This window comes from Kogia breviceps, chromosome 3 (assembly GCF_026419965.1).
Source record: "Kogia breviceps isolate mKogBre1 chromosome 3, mKogBre1 haplotype 1, whole genome shotgun sequence".
NCBI lineage: Eukaryota > Metazoa > Chordata > Mammalia > Artiodactyla > Physeteridae > Kogia > Kogia breviceps.
This window is the reverse complement of record NC_081312.1, coordinates 33,228,257-33,254,628: the sequence shown is the minus strand read 5'-3', so window position 1 is coordinate 33,254,628 and position 26,372 is coordinate 33,228,257. Positions and strand designations below refer to the sequence as shown.

At 52.4% G+C, this 26,372-nt stretch overlaps 1 long non-coding RNA gene across 3 annotated transcripts; it reads right to left on the bottom strand.

Moving 5' to 3' along the window:
- Positions 1-8,663: 8,663 nt before the first annotated feature.
- Positions 8,664-20,319, bottom strand: LOC136793781 (uncharacterized). Of its 3 annotated transcripts, XR_010839511.1 has the most exons (5): positions 19,143-19,708; positions 18,511-18,618; positions 12,728-12,919; positions 12,048-12,171; positions 8,664-11,514 (listed from the first exon to the last, which is right to left on the bottom strand). It is a non-coding gene; the product is annotated as an uncharacterized lncRNA (long non-coding RNA). The 3 variants fall into 3 exon arrangements; XR_010839510.1 differs by having other exon boundaries at positions 12,048-12,274; positions 18,511-20,319; XR_010839509.1 differs by having other exon boundaries at positions 18,511-20,319.
- Positions 20,320-26,372: the final 6,053 nt, after the last annotated feature.

The following is a 26,372-nucleotide window of genomic DNA, read 5'->3' as shown; positions in this document are numbered from 1 at the left end:
GCTGTTTTGGCGGGATGGGGGGAGGGGGGTGTGGGATCCTCGAAACCGAAAGGCCCTGAATTATCACTCTTTTGAAAACTGGAAAGAATATATTTATTTACTGTTAGGTTCGGATGCCCCTCCACCCACGCAAATAAAAAACTGTTAACGTGTCCCCCACAGCCCCCTCGGTCTCCGCCGGAGTGCTGGAGTCAAGACCGAGGTGGAAACCGCGGCGCTGCGTTTCTTTCCTGTTTCCCCGCGTGCCCGGCCGCCTCCTCGGCCCTCGCACGTTTCTTCCCAGCACTCGAGGCCGCCGGGTCTGTTATGAAACCCTGTGCACTGAGTGGCTAAGAGCGGGTTCCATTGCGATGTAATTAGGTCACCCCATTATGAGCACGTTTCTTTGAAGAGGTCGGGGCGGGCCGAGCAGAGCGCTGGAGTCGCACTCTCACCACCCCACCCCCCCACACACATATTTTTACTGCATTTCTTATTTATTTGTCAATAAATTTGGCCGGGCAAACCCGGAAACCTTCCAAATCACAACCGTTTTAGGAACCTGTTGTTTTTCACCTTCGCGAAACACACAGCTTTGGCTGCAGCCACAAACTTATGTGATCCCCAGTCCGGTCCCCTTTTATTTGTCCCCTCTGGCTTAAATTGATGGCCCCCATTTTTAACCCGGCTGGCTGCCCCTTGCTTTTCTTCTTTTGCTGTCCAGCTGCCTGTTGCTTCCCTCTCCCTGCTCCCATTTTTCAGCTTTTCTTGAAACCTGGCAAGCGCCAGAAGGAGAAATAACTTCCATCCACCTTAATTTAAATCATTCAAATGTAGGTTTCTTTCTTAAAGGGCTGTTTGCTCACTCCCTTCCCCGCTTCGAGAAGGAGGGGTTGGGGGAGCGGTTTTGTGCAGTTTCTTAGTGATGAGGTAATGAGTTCCAGATTTCAGGACAGAGTCGGGTGCGCGTTAAAACCACAAGGTTTGTCTGCGTCCCGATGTGAAGCTATTTCGGTTGATTCCCCCACTCCACCAGCAAAAAAAAAAAAAAAAAAAAGGCCCGTTGGTCTTTAACTCTGGAGGGTTCCCGAAGCTCTGCTCGGGGGGACGAGAGAGGGGCGGAGAAGCGGGGGTGGAAAGCGAGGGGGAAGGGGCCCGGAGCGGGCGGGGCCCAGGGCGCGTCCCGACCCACACCCGATGTCCCCCTCTCCGGGCGGCGCAGCTTTCCCCCAGCGGTTGAGGGAGGCCAGGAGCACCTTGACGCGGCCTGGGCGCCCCAGGCTGGCTAAAGAGTCTTCCCCCCGCCTCCCCCTCGCAAAGAGAACGCCGATTCCTCGAATTTTCTCCGTTTCCCAACTCCCGGAGGGCGCTCCCCTCCCCCGCTCCCAGGGGCGCGGGCTCCGCGGGCGGCGTCCAGCCTGGCCCGCTCGCTCCGGAGTTGTTTACCGGCCCCACCGACCGACCGGGTTTGTTCCAGCTCCCAGCGCCTGTCTCTATAATTAAACTCTTCTTTTAATTGTCGGGTTGCAACGTCATTTCAGGGATTTTCCAAGGGTGAGGGAGCCGGCCTCCTTAACCCTTCGCTGACCCGGCATCCGCGCCGCGGCGGACCGGGGAGCAGCGTCCCGCCGGGCCGAGGAGGGCCAGAGCCGGCCTGCTCCCGCCCGGACGTGCTCGGCAGGTGCCCGGTAGTGGCGGGAAAGGCTACGAGCCACAACCCGGGCCGGAAGCCCGACGGGAGGCGTGCACGGCCCTCCCCCGCCTCCTGCGCTCAGCCCTAGGGTTCTTCGCCAGCGCCGGGCCCGGAAAGTCCGCCCCTTCACCTGCACGGCCTCTTCCGAGCGGGAGGCGATGAGCCAGCCAGGTTCGCCGTCCCAGGCCCGACTTCCGGGCTCTCTCCGCTCGCACGGAGACGGTCCCCTTGCGAGGAGGGTCTAACCAGGTATTTTTGGCTTGGGGGTGTTAGGTTTTGTGAAAGGGGAAAGTGAAAGCCCTCGGAATTAGGGAAGCGCAGTGGATGTATTCACCGGCCAGTTTGGGCGCACCTCGTGGCAGCTGAGGGTGTGGGGCGCTGGGCCACTAGCCTCTGGAGGGCCAGGCCTCGTCACCAACGCCCTCCAGGCACTCCTTTTCCAGAGACCCCTCCTGGCCGCCCTGCCATTGCGGAGCCCTGCGATGTTGCGCTTCCTCCCCGCCTTCAGGTTATTTGCAGAAGAACCCAAATTCTTCGGATCAGACCCCAGGACCCCACCCTCCCCCCACCCGTCCCCCCACCCGTCCCCCCACCCGTCCCCCCACCCGTCCCCCCACCCTCTGCTACACGAGACCCTGGGACAGCGGCAGGGTTCCTGGATTAGAAAGAGGGAGGAAGGGCCAACTGCTGCTGGAGAGTTACCTGGTTCTGATTCAGGTGTAGTGCTTGTGGAATGCAGATTCCTCAGCCTGGACCCAGGCCCAGTGAATCAGATGCTCTGGGGTGGGGCCAGGAATCGGCATGCCTTGTAAATTTCCTGCTCGTGACTCAGTCACCGAGGTCTGAGAATCAGTGGTCCAGGACTTTGAAGTTGGGCCGTTTTGGATCCAAATCTTGGCTATGCCATTTTCTAGCTGTGTGACTTTTCAAGACACTGACCAAAGCCTCTAAAGTAGGGATAATAATTCTGCCTAAAATTGGCCAATAAAGTGCCTAGTCTCATGTCTAGCTGAACCCTTGTATATGCCCAGCCATTGTATGTAAACTAAACCATTCTTGGGGCCTTATTAATCTATGAAACAAATTCTGGGAGTATTCACTTTGCAAAAGGATTCTTCAGTATAGAGGTCCATGAAATGGTCAACTGACAGCTTTGATCCGATCACTCTGTGACCCCCAGACCCAGCTCTGGAGAAGGCAGGCCCCGAGGCCTGGAAAAGGGGAGAGGGCACTGGCCCAGAGCCTGAGGAAGAGCAAGGTGAGTCAGGATGAGGTGATGGGGATCTGCTGCCCAACTGGAAAACACCTGATTGTTGTCACAAGTATTTCTGAAAACTAGATCACTGGGGCCTGTTGATATCCAGTAAAAGCCAGACTCTCCTTTCTCTCAATATCCTCAAGCCCCTATCATAGTGCTTAGTGGGCACAGCTCAGCTGCCAGTATCCTCCAAACCAGGCACAGACTTCAGGAGAGGGCAGTTGAGGTCTACTGTAAATGCAGCTCTGCACAGTGTCAGGAACTTCTGGGGTACAGCTCCGGGAGCCCACCACCTCCTTCTAGGACTGAGAGTCCAGCCCCAGGGCTAACACGGCCCTGGGGGCTCTCATTGCCTGGCAGTGAGATACCTAAACCCTCCTTCTTAGGTCAATTGTTTTAACACTTTCCTGACAGAGATGTTCCACTATTCCATTAAGTTCCCAGGCTAGCCCACAGCTGCACCCCACCCCACCCTTCCTTCCTTGCCTGGGCCTGCCTAGAGACACAGGATAGCGCATGAGCTTTGAGCCACCTAGACTTTGATGGGAAGCCCAACTCTGCCGGCTGGTTACCAGTTGCACAACCTCGAGCAAGTCACTTCACCTCTGGGATGGTCAGGAAGGTGAAGCCCTTTCTGGACAGTGCTTACCTCAGAGAACCATTTGCCCCCAGCCACTCCAAGCTGCTAGCTGTTGCTGGTGGTTGCCTCACACCCCCTCCCTGGGGCTTCCTTTTGCTGGGGCTTCAGGCAGCTCCCCAGCAGGCAAAATGCCTCTCCCAGTGGTGCCTTGCAGCCTGCAGCATTTTATGGAAATTACCTGTTTACTCCCCACTGGACTTTGAACTCCTCAGGGCCGGGGCTTCTATATTACCTGGAACTCATGAGTAGAACTGTGTAGGTGGTCAGTAAATTTTTTCAATTTGCACTGAACCCTTGCTGTTGAGCCCATTCGGACACTTTGGTCACCGTGAATCTAGCAGCAGGAGTAGAAGGAACTGGCAGAAGTTCCAGGGTGGCAGGAAGGGAGGGCTTGGGCTCTGCAGGAAGGGGGGATGGCAGCCTTAACCCTGGGATGTTCAGAGGGCCAGAGCTGGTAACTCAAGGAGGCTGGGCTTTCACAGTTTGCCCAGGGCATGTTCTGTGCAGCTGTTCAGAGGCACTGGAATGAGTACTGGTCTAGGAGTTAGGAATAGGATTCTGGAGCTTCTCTGCCTCCAGTTCAGTGGGTCATTTCTCTAGTCTGGGCTTCAGTATTCTGAGATATAGATGGAAAGGGTGGACTAGGCTGGTGGTGCCCAAACATCACTCTGAGCAGAATTATCTGGGGAGCTTTCAAAATTATGCAGATGCCAGGTGCCAGGCCCCACCCCACCTCCAAACATTCTGCTTCAGTTGGTCTGAGGTGAGGCCCAGCATTTGTATTTTCTAAGCTCCCTAGATGACTCTACTATGAAGCCAGAAGCACTGGATTTGGTTGTTTTAGAGCAGTGGTCCTTCACTGGGGGTGATTTGCACCCCAGTGAACATTTGGCAACGTCTAGAGGCATTTTTGGCTGTCACAACTGGAGGAGAAAAGGTCAGTGCTATTGGCATCTAGAAGGTAGAGACCGGGGATGCTGCTAAACGTCCTGCAATGCAGAGGCCAAGCCCCCACACCCCCTCACCACTACAAAAAATTATCTGGCCCAAAATGTCAATAGTACCAAGCCTGAGAAACCCTATTTGAGATGTTCTTTCCAAGATTCCTGTGTGCCCCACAAACCCCCTCTTTTCAGCAGCCCAAGTAATTTTTTTTCAAAACCAATATTACAATTGCCTAAAACCCTTTGCTACCCATCCCTTTTAGAATAAAAACCAAACCCTTAGTCTAGCATAATCAGACTCTTTTACTGCTCCCCTTCCCCTCCCACCACCATCTCTCCCACCCCTCCAAGGTACTCCCTGTGCTCTAGTCAGTTTCAGATGAAAATGAACCATCCTTCCTCCTGCCCCAGGGCCTTGACACATGCCATTTCTTCTATCTGATTGAACTTCCTTTGGCCCAAGTAAATTCTAAATCATTCTTTAGTACCTAGCTCAAGCATCACTTCCTCAACCATTCTTGGTGCCCCTCCCCCCGTCAAGGCAAGGTATCTGTCTTCTCTCTTCTGTCTTCATGGAATGTTCATTTCCTTCAAAGTAGTTATTTCAATTTGTGAGGTTTTTTTTTTTAACTATTTAATTTAACATTCAGTAAAATGGACCTTTATTTGGTGTACAGTTTTATGAATTTAAACGTGTGAATAGATTTATGTAACCACCACTTCAATCAGGAAACAGAACACTTTCATCACCACCCCACTGCCAAAAAAAAAACCTCACTTACGCTCTCCCTTTGTGGTCAGACCCTCCCCAACCCTTACTCTGGCAAACCACTGATCTGTTCCCTATACTGTCATTTTGTCTTTTCCAGAATGCCGTATAACTGGACTCATACAGTCTATATGATTTCACAGAGCATAATGCCTGAGATTTATCCATGCTGTTGCATGTATCAATAGTTCATTCCTTTCAATTGAGGAATAGTATTTCACTGTATGGGTATACCACCATTTGTTTATTCACCTGTTAAAGGTCACTGGATTAGTTCCTGATTTTGGCCATTGTGAATAGAGCTGCAGTAAACACTTGTGTATAGATTTTTGTGTGAACATAAGTTCTTATTAAATAAATAGGAGTGGGATTGCTCGGTCATATGCTAAGTATATGTTAAGGTTTATTTTTTTTTAAACTGCCAAACCTTACTTGAGAGTGGATATACCATTTTGCATCTGCCACAACTATATATGAGAGTCTCCAGTTGCTCTGAATCCTTAGCAGCACTTATAATTGTCAATATTTTTTCTTTTATCCACTCTAACAGGTGTGTAGTGGTATCTCATTGTGGTTTTCATTTGCTTTTGTCTAACAGGTAATGATATTGAACAATTTTTCGTGTGCTTATTTGCCACCTGTATGTCCTCTTTGGTTAAATGTCTGTTCAAGTCTTTTGCCCACTTTTTAATTGAGTTGTTTGTTTTCTTACTGTTGAGTTTTGAGAGTTCTTCATATATTCTGGATACAGGCTCTTGTTGAATAAGTGGTTTGCAAATATTTTCTCCAGTCTGTACCTTATCTTCTAGTTCTCTGAACAAAGTATCTTTCACAGAGCAAAAGTTTTTAAATTTTGATGAGGTCTAACTTATCGGTTTTATCTTTTATGCATTATGCTTTTGGTGACACATCTAAGGACTCCTTGCCTAACCTTAGGTCATTAAGATTTTCTATAGTTTTATGTTAGATCCATTTGGAGTTAGTTTTTATATAACATGGTTTAGGTTGAAGTTAAATTTTTTTGCCTATGGAAGTCTAATCCCAACACTGTTTATTGAAAAGAGTACCATTTTTCTATTGAATTGCTTTTGTACCTATCCAAAATTCAGTTGGCCATATTTTTATGAGTCTCTTTATTCTCTTCTGTTGATCTGTGTGTCCATTCCTTCGCTAATACCACACTGTCTTATCATAATTTTACAGTAAGTCTTAAAATCAGGTGGTATAATTCCTCCAACTTTATTCTTAATTTTCAAATTTGTTTTAGCTATTCTAGTTCTTTTGCCTTTTCATATAAATTTCAGATTCAGCTTGTCTATAACCACAAAAAAATCCTACTGGGGTTTTTATTGGAATTGCATTAAGTCCATAGATCAATTCAGGAAGAAGTACATATTTACTTCTCTACTATTGTGTCTTTTAATCCGTGAACATGATATGTCTATTTATTTAGGTCTTCTCTGATTTCTTTAATCAGTGCTTTGTAGTTTTTAGCACACAGATCTTATATACATTTTGTTAGATTTATACCTAATATTTCCCTTTTTTTTTTGGAACTAGAGTTGGGCCTTGAACAATGCAGGGGTTAGGGGCACCAACCTTCCTCACAATCAAAAATCCATGTGTAACTTATAGTTGGCCCTCTGGAATATGAGCAGTTCCTCATATCCATGGTTCTGCATCTGCAGAGTCAACCAACCTCGGATCACGTAGTACTGTAGTATTTACTACTGAAAAAAATAAGTGCACCTGCGCAGTTCAAACCAGTGTTGTTCATGGGCGAACTATATTGTAATTTTTTACTTCAGTTTTCAATTTCTCATTACTAGTTTATAGAAATACAGTTGATTTTTGTGTATTGACATTGCATCCTGTGATCTTACAAAAGTCACTTTCGTTTTTTGTTTTTTTTGGTTTTTTTGGCGGTACGCGGGCCTCTCACTGCTGTGGCCTCTCCCGTTGCAGAGCACAGGCTCCGGACGCGCAGGCTCAGCGGCCATGGCTCACGGGCCTAGCCGCTCCGCGGCATGTGGGATCTTCCCGGACCGGGGCACGAACCCTCGTCCCCTGCATCGGCAGGCGGACTCTCAACCACTGCGCCACCAGGAAAGCCCCACTTTAGTTTTAAGAAGGTTTTTTGGTAGATTCTTTGAGTTTTGTTTTGTTTTTTTATTTTTTTAATATAGAAAATCATGTTGTCTGTGAATAGGAATAGTTTGACTTCTTCCTTTCCAATCATATGCATTATATTTCTTTTCTTGCCCTATTGCCCTCTCTAGGACTTCCCCTATGATGTTAAATAGGTGTGGTGAGATTGGACACGTTCACCTTGACCCCAATCTTAAGGGAAAGCATTCGATCTTTCACTATTAAGTACAATATTAGTTGCCAGTTTTTTGTAGTCATTTTACTTTTCGACATCTCTCTTCCGCCCCAGCATGTCTGCTACAGGAGCAGGCGCCTTCTGCTCTCAACTCGACCGGCATAGTGCCTAGCACACAGTAGGCCCTAAATAAGTAATTCTCTACTTTGGCAACTTAGCCAGCAATAACCACTGTCCTGTGACAGACAACAGAGGGGACTAGCTGAACACACACAGACATCACAAAGAATAATGTTACAATAAATATCCCAACGGGTCCAACTAGGCAGTGGCCCCATAGAGTTGACTATTTTCAGCTGTACAGCATCTGTAGATCGGCTAGCAAGCCATACTCTGTCAAAGCATTTATCTATGAGGAATAGATGACTTCTGTAAAATAATTATTTTAGATCAAGAGCATTCCGTTCTCAAAGGGAATTTAAACAAAAAGCTCTCAGCTCTGAAAAACAAGGGCTTTGAGGGTAAAGAGTCCCACTGTTCTGAAATCTTAGGCCCTCAGACGGGTGGGGTTGTTTCGCTAAATTTATTTCAGCCGCTTATAGAAACAGAAGGGGGAAGCGGGGTGCGGCTGCTTGCACACCAGCCCTGGCTCTGGAGTATTAATATCTGCCGGGTCAGACTTTTATTTGGGTTTTCTTTTACCTTTTGGGGGTGGGGAGGCAGGCAGTAACAGGAATAGCTCCCAGCAGCACGTCTCTGAGCTGTGGTTTCCTACTTTCCTCTCTATACATTCCCTGGCAGGCCAGACCCAGCCCACCCCTCCCCTGCCTCACCTTGGGATGGCCCTCTACCCACTGAGTACCAAGCACTGGGCCAGGCCTTTTACTTTTTGACAGCAGCTTTCCTCCCAGGCCCAGAAAGAGTCTGAGCTCAGAGAGAGACAGATTGAATCTACATGTCTACTTTCTCGCACAAGTATGAGTGTAGGGAGAGACTAGGGCCTCTGTCCCGGGCCCCCATCAGGACCTCCCCCACCCATCTGCACCCCCAGTGGCTCCACTACCTGGTGAAATCCAGGCCTTTTTATCCCTGTCTTCCTTCTCCTCAGGCTTCCCAAGCACCAAATACACATGCCTCATAGTACCTGATAACTGAACACTCTCTTCTGTCACAACCCCCCAACACAGAAAAAGGAGTTAAATGACACCACCCTGTCGCTTTTTAAAACCTGTCCCTGCACTGCATTTAGAAGTACCTATGGAGCACAAGTTAATTCCCTCCCACAGACGTGGGAGAAACTGAGGCACGGGAGAGGAGGCGGCAGCAGGTGACCTGCACCCGCTGCAGGTTAGCTGAGACTAGTGTCTACCAGCTGGCCCCTGAAGGTTCTACGGAACCCGAAAGCACCAGAGAAAGGCAGGGCCCTGTGTCTGGGAGCTCACTGCTAGGCAGCCACAGCTGTCTTGAGGGCAGGAAGAGGAAACACACACAAGGAAGCTAAAAAATCTGCTGGGCTTAAGACTTGAATAATTACATGAGAATATGGGGAAGCACCTCACACAGTGCCAGGCCGGTGGGAACCCAACAAATGGCAGCTTGTTTCTTTGGTAAACTCCCACTTCCTGGGTCACCAAGGAAGATGAGGAAAGAGGCATCTGTCCTCTCCACTCCCCAGCCCCCCGGGGAGGTTGGTGGGAGGGAGGATGGCCTGGGACAGGAGTTGGGGAGAAGCCCAATATGAAGATTCTCCAGCTCTAAAGCGGGGGATGTGCTTCAGGGAGGATCAAGGATATAGCACCTACTTGTAAACTGTAAAGTGCCTGCAGGTACACTAAGTTCCTATTTTGTCCTAGCACCAGCCAGCTTGCTTTGAGATTATCCTCCAGCCCTATCCAGCAAAACCCAGCCCAGAGAGGTGCAGACCCCACCCTGAGGAGCTGTCCCTTTGAGAAGCAGGACCCTCCGTCCCAGCCGGAGCAGGGATCAGACAACTCTCGGAGGGTCGCCACGCAGGCAGCCAGCAGAGGAGAGCAATGGGTCTTTGCCACAACCCTGTGACCTCTCTAGAGTTGAGTTTCTCCCGCCAACTGCACCCTCCACCCCAGAGGGGGACCGCGGGCCCCCAAACCAGGGCCTGCCCTTGTCTGACCAAAGGCAACCAGATCTGCTGCAGCTGTTCAGTAAGAGAACAAGCTCTCCCAGAGACCAGGGAAGCAGCTGGGGAAAGACTCCTGCCAGCCCGGGGGTGTAAATATTTATACAACGTGGTGCGTGGGAAGGGGGAAGGCAGAGAGAGGTGGCAGGAACGAAGCGGCACTGAGACCGCAGATTGCAGGAGCGTGTGCTTTGGGCTCAGGTGGGAAGGGCAAGAGGCTGCGGGATCCTAATCCCCACCTAAATTCCTACATCAAAGAGGCTGGGCCCTCGCCCCCAGCTCTCCTCTAGAATTGAAGGGAGAACTTAGAAGAAAATTCATCATCTATCCCCTAATCATCCCTCCTGTCTAGGTTGGCCCTCTATGTAGGGAAGGAGGGAGGCTCTGCCTTGAACCAGAGATAAATCAGTTCTACGGGGCCCAGGAATCAGGGCCTGGGGGCTCCTGGGGCTGTGGTTCTAGGGTCTTGAGGGATGCTAGACCCAAGAGTTGGACTCTAGGACTAGAGGCTTAGAAAACATAAGGAAATGATAAGCAAAATATGAAATAAGCAAAGATTTCTCTCAAGCTTTGATATAATCAACAGTCTTTTCTAAAGTGGCCCCGAAGATTGTGCATTGATGAAGGAGGAGAAATGGATGGGACCCGGCAAGGGAGCAAGGTGTGGAGAAGGTGAGGGGGCACTTGGTGGCACTTCCAGAGAAGCACGTGGCCACCATCAGCACAGGGCCTGGGCGAAGGCAGCGCAGCCCGATGGGCGTCCACGTGGCGCTCTTGGGCCCCTCCACCCCAGGGTGCAACTCAGCTGCAGGTGTGCCCCTGGCGGAGCAGTGACACATCCACCTCTCAGCTGGGCCCGCTAAGGACTCAGCCAGCACCCAATGGCATTGACGGCCCAGGGTGGGAAGCCAGCCTGGGCCGGGGAGGACAGCCAGATGGACTCCAGTTGATTTGCCTCAGACAGCTGGGCAGCAGGGCCAGGCCACTCCCACCACCTCCCACGCCACGCCAGACAAGGAGGGGTGCGGCTGCAACTTCTAGGATTTCTCTGCCACCGCACCCATCAAGAAGTGCCACCTGCTTCTATCGGTACCAGACCTGACCCTCAGGGCCTCCCACAGATGGGGTCTGTGTTGCTCCCAGTGGCCAAGAGCCTTTAAGACACCTCGCAGCTATCAGCCTCTTCTTGCGTTCTTCCTGGGCCCTCAAAACGCCCGCTGGCCAGGGGTGGGGGCTGTTGGGAAGGAAAGACCTTCCACTGGAAAACTGCCTCAGTCTCCCCAGCAGACAGCTCCAGATGCCCAGGCTGGCTTCGACCAGAGACCGAGGGTCAAAGGATCCCCAGACTTCCCCCAGAGGCAGCCCCCATGCTGCAAGGCCTCCCACCCACAGCACAGAGCTTGGCAAGTGATACATTCCCCATGGGGCACCTCCCCTGAGCCTCAGCCTTTCTGGGTGGAACCTGATGAGTCTTCCACCTGTCCACCGAGAAGGGCTGATTCCATCGCCTCCCTGAGCAATGGGGCCCAGGCCCACACACCGTGGAGGAAACACCATCTGCCCCCAACCTTCAGCCCAGGCCTGGCAGACGACGTCAAGCCGCACAGAAGGAGAGCAGCACTGTCCCAGCCCACTCTCCAGAAGGAAGCCCCTCTTCCAAGGACCCCGGGGCTGGGGGAGAATCTTCAGACGCCCAGGTCCTCTTCTGCCACCGTGGCTCTGCCTGCCGGCTGTGGCCTGCTTCTTGCCAGCACTGCTTAAACAGATGAACAAGAATTAAAAGCCTGTGTGGCCCAAGGAAAGCTTTAGGGGACAGAACTGAAACCGAAGGAAAAGGAAAAAGAACAACAACAACAAAAAAAAAACCTATAAGAAATGGGAGAGGAGGGAAATTCAGGAAACAGACAAAATAAACCATCCGGGAATCCAGATGTAGAACAAGGAAAGCCAAAAGAAAAGAAAAATTATGCAAAGAAGGCAGAGTGGGGTGGGAAGGAGAATTGAGAATGAAAAAGAAGAGGGGGGAAGATATGAATACTCTGAAAAAAAAGAACGTGAAAGCAAACAACACCAGAAAAAAAATAAAAATAGAGACCCAGGAGAGAACAAGAGGCAGCAATGAATTTAAAACAACTGCTCTGACCCTCAACCAACCACAGTAAGGAATGTTCTGAGCCTTACTGCTTTTTGTGGATTTCAGACTCTTCCAAACACTGAGCAAGGACAGTCCTAGAAAAGCAAGCTTTCCTTCTTGCCCTTGTTTTTCCTACAATTCTCCCAACTCACCCCCACCATTGGTCTTTTGCAGAGTGAGGGCTGATCTTCCTGGGGCAAGGCCAAAAACCAGTCTAGTTCACTGCAGAACCTGGTGGCTTCCATCATGCTGCCTCTGGAGGGCTCCCTGGAGAATCTGAGCAGAAGCATTAGGTGTGATGGAGCTGGGTCATCAGCTTTGCATCTCCCAGGCAGCTCTCTGAGGACCAGGGCTAACCCAATCCACAGACACTCAGTTCCTGGAACAGCAAGGGTTCATGGAAGATTGGTATACCCAACTCTAGGCAAAACTAGAGGAGTCCCAGGGCTTCCCTGGTGGCGCAGTGGTTGAGGATCCGCCTGCTGATGCAGAGGACGCGGGTTCATGCCCCAGTCCGGGAAGATCCCACATGCCGTGGAGCGGCTGGGCCCGTGAGCCATGGCCGCTGAGCCTGCGCGTCCGGAGCCTGTGCTCCACAACGGGAGAGGCTACAACAGTGAGAGGCCTGCGTACCGCAAAAAAAAAAAAAAAAAAACTAGAGGAGTCCCAGCAAATGCAACTTTTGGAAACAATATTGACGATTTAAATTCATCTCCAGACATTCTGAAGGGGACCTAATGATAGCCACAGTTTTCTCATTGCCATGGTGGGGAAACAACTTTTGGAAGTTTGTCTTTACTGCCTAGTGTCCATAAACCCCATGAACACTTACAGAAGACACTGGTTCCTCTCCTTTTGTCTGTCTGGCCTCTTGATTCTGCCTTCCGTTGCTTCTCTTTCTCCTGTGAGTCCGCCAGTGCTTCTCTCCTCTGCGTCCGCTTTGGTTTTTCCATTTCCCTTAATGAATCAAACCCACTTCTACCTACTCTTCCATTTCTCTAGGGCAGCAGGAGTTGGGAGAAAGCTGAAACAAACCAAGGCAAAAATCAAGAAGTAAAGGAAGTAAAATGCGAGTGAATTTATAGAGTTTAACACCCAGCTTTGGTGCCCAGGCTGTCCACGGTGGGTGAGGCAGGCTCTTCGTGGACAGGGGTTGAGCCTCACCAGGCCACCTAAGACGGCTCCTCCAAAGTTCAGCCAAGGGAAGCCACACGGGCTGAACTCTGATTGGCTGAGGTCAAGAAAACTGTGCCCACACCAGCCCTTCTCCCTCCGAGAATTCTCAAGCACTTGCCCGATTCTGCCGTTCCGAAAGTCACATTTTTCCGAGTATCAACAACTGAGAGATGTGACAAAATGTACAGAAGGGATAATATCTAGGTTGTGGCCTTAGATACTCAACCCAGTTTCTTCCCAGCCCTCCTAACCTTCAAGCCTGTCACCGTCATGCAATCTATGACTCAAACTACTATTTAACCATAAAAAAAGACAAAGCAAGAAATTAGAGGCTGAATGACCTAAAATGTATTCCATTCAACTGAGCTAATCTCCTAATAAGGGCGTGTATAATAATAAGTGATGCTCTATCTGTTCTGGAAGATGGGAATATTGCAGGGAAAAGTGCATGGTGACTGCAGATCCTGACTTGTCGAGATTTGTCCTCAAGAGGGTAAGTGCCTGGTCCTAGGCCAAGTTGCCTAGCATGTTGCTAAACGAATCTTAAAGTTTGAGAACCAATGTGCTGCAATGGAGAGCACCCGATGTTCAGAGTGACCCCCTTCAAATCCTAGCACTGCCCCTTCCTAGGCCAGCAAGGCACTTACCTGCCCTCCCCTAGTCTTGTGTGTTGTGAAATGGCAGTGACAGCAATACCCACCTCCTGGGGCTGCCGTGAGGACAGATGAGCAAAGCTCTTGGCAAGAGCGAGCAGCCCACTCCCTGAACCACCCTGTCAACTGTTGCTGTACGTTAAGCAGCAAATTGGCAAAACCAAGACGGCTGGAGGCCCCACAAAGTGGGGCTCCACGGAGTCACTGGAAAAGAGTCAAGTATCCCAAGCAAGAGAGAGAAGAGGGTCCCCTAGGAGGCCCAGGCAGCTGGCGGGTGGAGCACTGCACGGAAAGCCAAGGGCAGCCACTCAGACCGTGGTGGGAGGACACAGGGGGCTGCTCTCCAGTCCTTCCGCATTAATGCAACGTGCTGCATCCGCCCCCCCTCCCTGTGTTCAGCCTCACGTGAGACTCCGCTCACGCTGACGTGGCCCCCACTATGTGCACGGCCCTGGCCAAGCGGAGGGCTGTGGCGGTGGTGAGCTTAAAAATGATCGCTGGCCTCAGAGAATCAGTAACTGGCCATTTTTGCCCGGATTCAGAAATCTGTCCCTTTAGGAGCTATTGTAAGGATACGACCAAACACTGAGAAATTCTTAGTTCAGGGCCGATTTTTTTTTAAGTAGAAAGGTAAAGAGTTCAAAAAATGTTCTGGAAATGTGAACAGCAAATGAATCTTGGTAATATTTAGGTGGTATTATTAATTTTTAGGTGAAATAAGAACAATGTGGGTAAGTGTAATGAGTTCTTTTTTTTTTTTTTTTTTTAGAAATACATACTGAAATACTGATAGATGAAGTGATATGACCTGATACACTGGACTTACTTTAAAATTATATGGGACGTGGGGAGGCAGATGGTGATGTAAATGGACAAACTTGGCTGGAGTTGGCGATGTTGGTGATGGGTATGTCTCCTTCTGTACATGTTTGAAATTTTGCATAATGTCTTAAGTGCATAAAAGCTGGAAAAAAAAAATGTTAACTCAGGGATTCTCCTCTTATTGGTTCTTGCAACACGATATTTACTTCCCAAGGACATGTGCTCTTGGACCAGAGATAAGGCTGTGGGGAGACCTGCCAGGAGCTGGGAAGGGCTGGAGAACAGACAGGGAGACCACCACTCCGGGATCAGGAAAGTGCCCCAAACCCTCCTCCTGGCACATGCTGAGGACCAAGAATGCCGTCCTGTCCCTCAGGGCCTCCCAGGCCGAGAAAAAACATTCAGAGGGACTGCTGTCCATTTGCACTGCTTTTGAACTCAGAGAAAATTATTTAAGTGGTTTCAATGTATTTTCAACCACAATGAACTTTTTTTTTTTTTTCTAGCAGACAGCCACTATAGCAGAGTGGGCAGGTATTCTAACCTCACTTTCTTCATCTGGAAAAGTGGGGAGAATCACACGTACCCCATTTCCCAGAGTGTGGGGTAAATGAGATTAATGGTCCTAAAGTGCCCTAGCACTGTAAGCACTGATAAAGGCTGGGTCTGATTTGAGGGGTGTTTGGCAAATGTCGACCACGGAGGAGCCACCCCAGCTTGGGCGCTGATTGATATGTAGATGCTTCACCTAAACATCTAAATTAAATACGAGTCAAGGCACACATTCTCTGAGACCTCTTTGGGCCAGGCAACCTGCTGAGTGTCGGCCCCTTTGGGAATCACAAAGCCGCCACTGCTGTCCCCTTCCCTCCCCAGAGGAGCCACCCCTGCTCTGGGAAGAACAGGAATGAAGGCCCCAGAGTTTTCTCTCTAGATGAAGAATGAGTCAGAAAATGAGGAATAGGGCACTGCCCAGTCCGGGCTGTGGCTTTGAATGGAGAAATGCATCCTAAAAAAGCAGATCTTCAGCAGATCAGCTCACTCCCAAAGATGGGGGCCAGGGGTCTGGGGCGCACAGACAGACAGCAGGCCTTATGCTCAGCAGCACCCCGACAGGGAGCTTCTGGAGCTCTAAGCAACTGAGCGGGCAGGACAGCCTCTAGACACCAGGGGGCAGCACAACACACCCTCCAGGGGTCCGAGGGACCCACCAAAGGTGACCTGGTGACAGACAGCTTCCAAGACAAATCTCAGTAGCCAGGGCATGCAGAGGGAGGAATCCCAGAGAGGCAGATGGCCCACACCACCAGTTCAGAAGTCTTTGCCACTTGCCCCAGGCAACTGGTGAGTGGCTTCCTGCAAGACCAGCTTCAGCCAGAAGAGGGTGTTTGTGACTTCAGGTGAGGGACCCACAGGCTACAGGGCTGGCAAGGATGAGGGCGGTAGTAAAAGCAGAAGGTAGACTGATGGCTGAGAGAACGGCCATGCCAAGTCTTTGGATCCTTGCTCTAGAACCTGCTGCCAAGCGGATGAAAGGTCTGTCCCATCCTAAGTTGCTCCACATTCTCTCATTCCACTGTCCACTGGACCCCACCACGTGTTCTCTGTGCCTTCACCCCAGAAAGAAACAGAAAGGAGGAGAGCCCAAGACAAAGTTCAAAAGTTCTCAAAAGGTCCTTGGGCTTTGGGATCTTTGAAATGCATTCACAGGATTATTCTAAGCTCTCAGAAAGCCCCCTGGCTCCAGAGAAGAGAGCGATCTCTGTTGTGAGACCTTTGGAGCTACAATGCCTGGGTTCAAATCCCAGCTCTGCAATAATGGGCAAAGTACTTAACCCTCTGTGCCTCAGTTTCCTGCTCTGTAAAAAGAGGATAACAGGGCTTCCCTGGTGGCACAGTGGTTAAGAATCTGTCTGCCAATGCAGGGGACACAAGTTCAAGCCCTGGTCCGGGAAGATCCCACATGCCACGGAGCAACTAAGCCCGTGCGCCACAACTACTGAGCCTGCGCTCTAGAGCCCGCGTGCCACAACTACTGAAGCCCGCATGCCTAGAGCCTGTGCTCCACAGCAGGAGAAGCCACCCCAACGAGAAGCCCGTGCCCTGCAGCGAAGAGTAACCCCCGCTCACCGCAACTAGAGAAAGCCCACGCGCAGCAACTAAGACCCCACGCAACCAAAAATAAATAAATAAAAATTTTTTAAAAGAGGATAACAGGGCTTCCCTGGTGGCGCAGTGGTTGAGAATCTGCCTGCCAATGCAGGGGACACGGGTTCGAGCCCTGGTCTGGGAGGATCCCACATGCCGCGGAGCAACTGGGCCCGTGAGCCACAACTACTGAGCCTGCGGGTCTGGAGCCTGTGCTCCGCAACAAGAGAGGCCGTGATAGTGAGAGGCCCGCGCACCGCGATGAAGAGTGGTCCCCGCTTGCCACAACTAGAGAAAGCCCTCGCACAGAAACGAAGACCCAACACAGCAAAAATTAATTAATTAATTAATAAACTCCTACCCCCAACATCTTTTTTTAAAAGAAGCAATAATGTTCTCACTTAAAAAAAAAAGAGGATAACAGTGACTCTCTAGGATCACTGCTTACAACAATAACAATGGCTGGTTACGACATGGGAAGGCATTTGAAGAGAGCGTGAAGTTCTCATAGAAAGCAGCTCAGAGATATACATAGTACTGCTGTCAGCACAGGCCAAAAGCCCCAAAGGTCTGTGCTTCTTTCCATCAGAACTCAGTTCAAGGAGACCACCAGGCTGTGGAGGCTGCCTGGAGCATAGGCCCTGCGTCTGGAGTGGGAATGGGTTTAGCTAGTGTTTCCCTGGAGCAGTGGAGAGGTAAGGAGGTATCCAGTGCAGCCCTCCTGTGTCCACTTTGGGTTTTGTGCCGGACAAGCAGAAGACAGCACTCAAATCTAAGCTGGGCTTGTTAAACTCATCAGCCAGAGGCTGAGAGGCAGGGGGGCCGCCCTGTTCGGAATGGGGAGAGCCAGCCTTGCAGAGGCGAGGCCTGCACCAGAGGGTAAGAGGAGCCTGCCGCCCTCAGAGCAGAGCTGGGCTTCCCCGGGATGGAGAGGGATGGGGAGGAAAGAGTTAAGTCGACTCTGGGCTCCGCAGCTATAAACAGTGAGCCAAGGGAGGGAGGGAGCTGACACAGGATGTGGCCAGGGCTGAGCTGTCTGATTATTAACTTCACTTTTATTTGGAGGGGGATTCGATTCTCTGTTTTACTTCCCATCAAGGAAGTGAAAGCCCAGGTCTCGGAGGGGCCTGGTTTCAAATTGTTTTGTCACAGCTCATTTATTTTTCCTCTTAAATAAATAAACAAAACCACCTCTTTGTTTTCCCCTTAATGAGCGTTCAGCAAATCATCTGTGGGTGAGGCATGAAAGGGGTTTTCTGGAGTCCTTCATGAGGCTTTTTCTTGTAAAAGGAAAAAGAAAGGATTCTTCCTTTAGCTTCCACCTTCTCCAAGACTCTCAAGGCACTTTCTTTTCTGCTTCATCCTGAGATCTCAGCCTGAATTCATGACCTCAAGCCCAGCCAGATACATAGACCTTCCTTTGCTGGTCCTTGGCGCCTGCCCTGCTGCCTGCCATCCCATGTCACAGGCTCCAACCCCAAGGCCACACAGAGGAAGCAATGAGAACACTTGGGGCTCAGTGGTTAGTCCTCTTGGTCAAGCTAGGACCCATGGTTTTTGTTCCTATGGCACCCTGACGTTTCCACCAAAAATAACAAAGCAATTAAACACACAAAAGGTCTCCATTACAGGGCTTAAGAAAACACCATTACATGTTCCTTTGCTCAAGGTTCAAAGTGTTTGGGAAGTCTGTTTACAACACCAAAACCCATTCAATAATTTCATGATGCTCCTGCAGCAACCCTTTCCCGAATGACCTACATGTGCAAGGAAGGCACCAAGGCGAACGCAAAGACCACCGTCGCACAGTCCCTACCTTCATGGCGCCCATGATTCAGTGGAGGGGGACGCAGACAAGAAAACAGGAGATCCTACAGCAGAGACCAAGGGAGCTTCCCGTGGGCAGGGAGGGAAATGACAGGCTCTGCTGGAAACAAGGGGGAGAACTGGAGGAAGGCTTCCTGGTGAAGCTGATATCTAAGCTGCACCTGGAAGGGCTGATGATATTAAGAAGAAAGTGTATTCTAGAAGCTGAAAAGTACCCAAATGACAGAGAGACAATATCAACGTGTGAGCCAGATCAGATATGAGACCACAGGAATGGTGGGGCCTGGAGGGCTTATGGTTCCTCAAATGGCATTCAGAATGGCAGCTAAAGTCCTCACGGTGGAGAGGGGCTGAAAGGAGGCGGCCACTTGGAGTCAGCTCCAGGCTGCCAGTCCTTGGCCTGGAGACTGGCCTGCCTGTGAAGAAGCTGCCCTTTATGCTGTGAGCAACAAGATACAACACTTGGATACACGCTCGGCTGGGCTCCAGATGCTCTGCTAGCCCCACAACACCTGATGACCACCAGGAGGGCGTTTGCTGCCTGTTTGCTGCCTCTGGCTTTCTCTTTTGGAATACAGGGCAAGAAGAAAGCAGGGCATGGAACAAGTCCAATTCACTTACAAAGGCTCGGGTTCCTAATGCTAACGGGATAGGGTTTCCAAACGCCCCCGAGGGAGTTGCCAGGATCCAGGATTTTCTTCAAGTTCTTGGAAATTCTTCGCCGTCCCCGTGGCATCGCAGCTTCCAACCGCAGGCCCGCCCTGGCCTGGCTGGGCCGGGGCTCCGGCTACGAGAGGGTTAACGCGCCACCAAGATGGCCGCCTTGTTTTGCACTTCGGAGGGGGTCACGCGGGAGGCCGCCCTTTGCCTCTGGGGAAGCGGTCAAGGTCCTGCCCCTGGCGCTCTGCCCTCGGCGGCGGCTTGATGGCATCTCCTCCCCTGCGCGTCCTGCACTCCGGGACCTCCGAACCTTCCAGGCCCCAGGCGAGCCAGACTCCCAGCCTTCCAGGCAGCAGACCGGGCCTTGGAGGAGCGAGGAAGGGAGGCCCCCTCAGAGATACCGGGCCGGGGATGCGCGCCGGCGGGGTCCCTTCGGCCTCTAAGAACGTCTGGGGCCCGTGAGCCGAGGCCGCAGCCTGGGCCGCGATCCCTTTCTATTTTCTTGTCTCCTGGCTGAAGCCGCCCCAGCTGTCTCCCGGGTAGGCCTCCGAGGGCTGCTGCCGCCCGCAGCCGGGCAGGGACGCGATGGACGTGGTCGCACTGCCCTCCAGTGGCCAGTCCGCCGAACCGCACGGTGGGCCGGGGTCGGGGTCCCGGGGATGGCGCGATGTCGGCACACTCGGCCGTCCCTCCTTAGAGGAGGGCTTCCTTCCCCTTGCTGCATTTGAAGATGTGGCCTTGGTCATCCCCAGTGCCTTTTACGGGCGGCTCAGGTGGCCCCTGGCCACAGTGGACACTGATGCAACAGCAGGGGATTTGCCTCTGCCAGTGGTTCTCAAACTTTTGTGTGCACCTGAATCCTGGTGCCCAGCTGGTTCAGACCGAGATTGCTGGGTCCCACACCCAGAGTCAGAGAATTTGCATTTCCTCTCTAACAAGTTCCCAGGTGCTGCTGCTAGGACTACGTTTATAGAACCACTGGCTCAGTGGCTCATCCTGTCCTGGGGATCCTGTCATCCACCCACTGGGCACTGAGGACCCGAAGCAACCACCACCAAGTTCCCACCCTCATGGGGCCCACTCTAACAGAGAAGAGAGATTTCTTTAAACAGATAATCTCATAAATAAACATAAGATTCTATTCGAAAAAGTTTTCAAATTCCCACGAAGGAAAAGAGTAAGGTGCTCAAAGAACATATATGCATGGAAAACTATTTCAGATTTGGGATGAGGCGGCTGGTGTTTCCTCTCTGAGGAGGAAACCCTTAAGGTGAGGTGGGAAGGAGCAGGGAAGAGATCCTGGGGAGGCCGGGAGAGGGACTGAGGCTGCAGGTAGAGCAGGTGAGAAGCTGTAGACGGTGGATGGAGATGCAGAGACTGGAGAGACAGAGCTGGATTGGGGGAGCAGGTGGGCAGAGGGTTAGCGTCCCCAGCTCTATGCGTCTGGTACCCGAAGACCTGCCTTTTCAGAAGGGGCAACATTCAGAGGAACCTGGATACTCTGAGCCCTTAGTCGCCCTCCTCAGCGCCCAGGGATGGGGTCCCACCTGCGGGAACCTCAGCCAAGTGCCCGTGACCCATGAACTTGTTGCTTCCTGAACCACATCTGCCCAGGCTCCTTCCCAAGGCCTGAGGGAGTGCCGCATTTGATGGATCCAGGTGAGCAATGGTGAGAAGACCTGGTGTACTGTCTACCCACCCGTGCACTGGATGTTTCATCTCCTCCCTACCGCAGGTCCAGGATACAGCCATTTCTCCAGTGAGCATTTTTAAGTACCTACTGTGTGTCTGCTCTGGAGTCACTACAGTGATGTGTGAGGTGTGCTACAAAGGGTGAGACCTGCCCCCCAAACTGTCCTGCAGGGCAGGTAGGTGGAGGACACCATCCCTGACCCCAGTCTCAGTTCCCAGCCAGCTGCCTGAACCTGCATCCCACCCAGATATCCCTGGAGCAGCTTCTGGCAGGGAAGGGAGAAGCGAGCAAGATGGTGAATGGAAGCCAGGAACTCTATTGTGAGGATGCTTGTTACTTGGGATCAATGCCAGTTTGATGGCAGGGGGCGTGAGGTGACCACCGGCCACTCCACTGCCTCTGTGCCTCATGCTTCGGTGAGGAGGCATTTGCCCATTAGGGCTGTCGGCTTGCACAGTCACTTCCCTCCCCAGTTTTCTCATCTGAAAAATGCGGGTGGGGATGAGTTGTATTAGATGATCTCCAAGGTGCTTTGGTCCAAGCCTAGCCTACCAGCGCACTGCTGGAGGGACGGGTGAAAAAAAGGCTCTTACTCAGTGACCCCACACACAACTATACAAAGTCACGCCTGGAGGCTAATCACCTCCAGGTTGGGGGGAGGGAGAGAAGAGCATCTGGAAAACGACTGCAAAAAAAAAAAAAACGACTGCAGCTCCAGAGTCAAACCAGTCCAGTTCCAATACTGGCTCTGCTCCTGACTCACTGTGTGTTCTCCAGCAAGTGGCTTAACCTTTCTGAACCTCAGCTTCCTCGTCTGAGAAGATGAGGATTACATTGTACCTTACCTCATAAGGTTGATCTGAAGGCGAATAGTGATAGCTACCACTTATCAAGCACTTAATCCACGTGACGCCCCACGCCAAGGGCTTCTCGGGAATTACATGAGGTCACGCGTGAAGCACTGGCCCGCTGCCGGCAAGGAGTGAGGTTCAATAATAGGAGCCTTGGTGTTATCATTTCACAATCGCCCCCAGTACTCTGCACAGGTGGGTACATTCAGTAGACAGGAGGGGACTAGCAAGCCCTCGGCATATAGTAAGCACTCGATAAAAGATAGCTTTTCTTTTTAAGACAGAAGGGACCCTTGTGAAGAGTTCTTACAGCAAAGGGAAATGAAGGGGGCGTGCCATGAGGATGGTACACCCACTTCTCCCCAGAGGGCCAGCCCCGGGCCTAGTTAGCCAGTGCCTGGGCTGGGACGTCAGCTCTTACTCTTCCCAGAGAGCAGCTAGTTACCCTTCCCTCAGCCAGGAGCTCCCCAGATGAAAGGTGCCTAATACAAATGCAAGGCGTGACCCCCATATTTATAACCAAGGTTCCCTTGGATGAGGAAGGCCCGGGGTAGAGAGACAGGCCAGATCAGGGCCTCGCCTTCCTTATGACAGAGGTCCTCAGGAAAGGGAGCTGCGCTGGGGTGCTTGTGAGCCTGAGAAAAAGGCTTCAGGGCAGTGGGTGTGGGACACCCAGGTCCTGGGAGCGGGAGGAGCTGGGTGGCTGAGGGGGCAGAACACTCCAGGCCCTAGGCTGCAGCTCAGACCAGGAGCTCCGGAGCCAGGAGGCAGCCTAGGGTAGGGTGCGTCCGAGCCATGGCGCTGATGCCAGGCTGCCTGATGGAGATCCCAGCTCCACAGTGGCCCTTCCATGTCCCAGAGCCTCAGTTTCCTCGTCTGCAAAGTGGGGATGGTGATAGCTCTGACCTCACAGCACTTAGTACTGTAGGACCTCGTGCATTTGTTCCTTCAACAGACATTTATTAAGCACCTACTCTGTGCCAGGCCCTGGGTGGTGGAAATACCATCATGGACAAACCAGATCAAGCATTTCCCCCCCCCGTGAACTTGCATTCTGAGTGGAAGATAGACAATAAACACAAGCACCAAGATATTCCTAATCCTCTGCCTGGCAGTGGTCTGCACTGTGAAGAAGACTGGGGTCGAGGTACAGGGATATGGCAGGGGTGACATCTCAGACACAGTGGTCACATGCACTTTCCAAGGCAGGTCTGGGCAGATTAAGAAACAGACCGAGGTTGAAGGCCCAGCCCAAAGCCGCCCAGCAAATCCAAGGCTAGAACCTGGGTCACCCTTGACCCACAGCTGGTGGAGCAGCCACAGAAGTCCCCTTTACCTCTGGCTAAAGGATGCACCAGCCTAAGCCGCCTGCCCTCATCTCCTCCTTGGCCTGTGCACTGGACTGCAGTCTGGATTGGAGGAAGGAAGGGTTGCAGCTGCCAGGGTAACGCAGCTTCCATTCCTGACATCCGCCAGGGCCTCACATACACCTCACATCTCTCTCACCCCTCCCAACCGCCTAGCAAGGTCAGTAGCAGCCCCATAATTTTCACTGAGGTGAGAGTCACATAACAGAAAACGAACCGTTTTAAAGTGAACAGTTCAGTGGCGTTTAGCACATGCATAGTGTGCCCTCCCACCCGTACATAGTTGCAAATCATTTTCACCAGCCCAGAAAGAAACTCATGTCCATTAAGCAGTTGTTCCCCATCCCCCCTCACCCCAGCCCCTGGAAACCACCAGTCTACTTTCCATCTCTATGGATTTGCATATGCTGGATGCTCCATGTATCCAGAGCTTTGTGCCTGACCTGTGTCACGTAGCCTGTATTCAAGGTTCACCCACATTATAGCATAGATCAGTATTCTGTTTCTTTGTATGGCTGAATACCGTTCCATTGTACGTAAGCATCTCCATCGTACAGACGAGGAAACAGACTCGGGGCAAACAAGCAACACCCAAAGGTCACAGCCTGTCCGTGGCAGAGCAGGCCTGGATCCCAGCCTGAGTCCACACCTGGAAACACCTGAGTCCACACGTGGAAACCTGGCCACACGGGCCCGCACCCCAGAGGGCCCCAGCCTAGCCCTGTATCCCAGGGTTGGGGAGGGCTGCCCCTGCGGGCGGATGCGGGCTCCCCCCGGGTGTGGCCCAGCCTCTTCTCAGCACAGGTTCACAGGTGTGGGCAAGGTGGCCTCCCACTCACCCTGCTCCAGGCCGGGCCGGAGCGTGGCTGAAGAGGCCACCTCCTCGAGTGGAATTCCAGGTCCCGGCCAACCGCAGGTCAGGGCACTCCTGGGCCCCAAACCCTCCTTCTCAACTGAGTCATGAGGCTGTGAGGCGCCTCAGCCCTGGGGCAGCCTGGGGGACCGGCCAGGCCAGGAGCACTGTCCCCAGCCAGCAGATGGTCCTGGGCAGAGCTGCTCGCCCACCCAGCAAGTGGATACCTCAATGCACAAACGTTTATTAAGCACCCGTTCTATGCCAGGGACCCCACCTTAAGGTGCTTTCTCTCTGAGGAAGGCACGAACCCCAGAACAGAAAGCGGGTGCTGGGACCAAGGAATGGGACACAGGGAGTCCCTGACCTCAGTCAAGAAGGCTGCACATGCCAAGCCTGCCAGCCTCACTCCCGCCTCAGGACAGGTGGGGGGCACAGGGCAGCTCGTGCACAGGCCGCTGGGATGCCCACCTGGGCTCTTCAGTGCCCAAGCAGGAAGCAGTATTCACTGTCCACGTACCCTATCCTGACCGCGTGCCCACCTAGCATCCATTCATTCATTCATTCATCTCATTCAGTCAGTCAGCACCCATCACCCTACTCAGCAACAAGGATACAAAGGTTAAAAAAAACACAAAATTGGGCTTCCCTGGTGGCGCAGTGGTTGAGAATCCGCCTGCCGATGCAGGAGACACGGGTTCGTGCCCTGGTCCGGGAAGATCCCACATGCCGCGGAGCAACTAAGCCCGTGAGCCATGGCCGCTGAGCCTGCGCGTCCGGAGCCTGTGCTCCGCAACGGGAGAGGCCACAACAGTGAGAGGCCCACATACCGCAAAAAAAAAAAAACACAAATGGTCCCTGTCCTTCAGGAGCTTAAAACTGAGCAGGACTCTGCAAAACCAATAATGACCACGTGGCCCAGGGCAAGGAGACCAGAGCCAGGGCCACAACCCAGGGGGCAGCTGCAGCTGGAGCATGGGTCCCACACATCCCACAGCTGGGCCCATCTCTAGACTATAACCCCTCTCCCCCACACACACCCATTCAGTAAATCAGGCTGAAACACGGGCCTGAGGGCTTTGTGCTCCTTAGTTGCTACCCCTACCTGCACCCCCATCCAGGATGCAGAAGGATCTTCCCCCCAAAGGTCCCCTGAGGACTGGCAGAGGGGAGGAAAGGACACCCAGAGCCCCAAAAGGGTTCCATCGCATCGCTGCTAGAGGCTGCCGTGGGGGTGCTGGGCTGACCCGAATGGCCAGGCTGGGCCCCCGCCCACAGCAGCACCCCAGCCGCAGGGAACTTCCTCAGTGCTGGGCACATGCTCAGCACGTCACACGCATTTCTTAAACCAGTAAGATTTTTACCAGTGACTTGCCCAAGGTGCCAGGGCGAGTGGAGAATTTACCTTCTGGTCTGACCCACTCCGAAGTCCACACCCACAGTTCTACACATTTTCCCCCAGACAAGGCTGGCACCCAATGCTCCCCCAGGTACCGTGCAGCCTCCTGGCTAGACTGTCTGGGGGAGAGGGAAGAGATTCCCCCCTTAACCCAGAGTCCCACCCCAGCCATGCTCCTGCCCTCTCCCCTTGAACGCCCCAGCTGACCCTCTAGCTCGACTAGCCTTTCTGAGGTCAGGAAGCACCTTCCGCCCCCAGGGAGCCCCCAGAGCAGCTGGAGGGAACAGTCCCACTGGGCCTGTGGAAGGAAGGGAATGGGGTGGGAACTGACCGGTCCTGGCCATGTTTAGGCCTCAGGTGGGAGGGGAAATGATTCTTCCAGGGGTCAGATGCTCTAGGCCTATCCCCACCCTCCACAGCTGTCATGGAGACCTTGGCTGCAAAAGGGGAGGGAGCAGGCTGGTTCTCCCAGGTGTCTTGGCTGAACTGATGCAACCCCAGAGTGCCCTGCAGGCCAGAAGGCAGAGGACGGGGATGTGTGGGAAGGCGGTGATTTTCACCCTCCGTTTCAGGGCTGGGCGTGGGGGCCACCTGCCCAGGGAGCAAGGCCTGGCCAAGAGGTAGGGATGAGCCCCTACCTGTCCCAGGTGTATCCTGAGGCTGATGGGGCTGCCATGGGGAACAGGCCAAGTGGTGTCCCCACAGCCAGGACATGGCCACTGAGAGGCCCAGTGACTGCAACTCCATTCCCTGGGCTCTGGTTAAAGCACTTAATTAATCCTGAAGCCAATCTTTACACCCAGGCTGGGAGGAGGAAGGTGCATAGGGTCCCCGTTTTACAGATGAGGAGACTGAGGCTCAGAGAATTGAGAAACGTGCCCATTTCCATGTGGCCTGGAAACAGTACAGTCAGGATTCACGTCCAGTCCCTCTGACCCCAAAGGCTTTGCCCTGGATCACTTAGCTTCCCTGCTGGCTGTGCCCAGCACCAGCACTTGCAGCTGAGCTGTTCAGACACTCGCTGGATG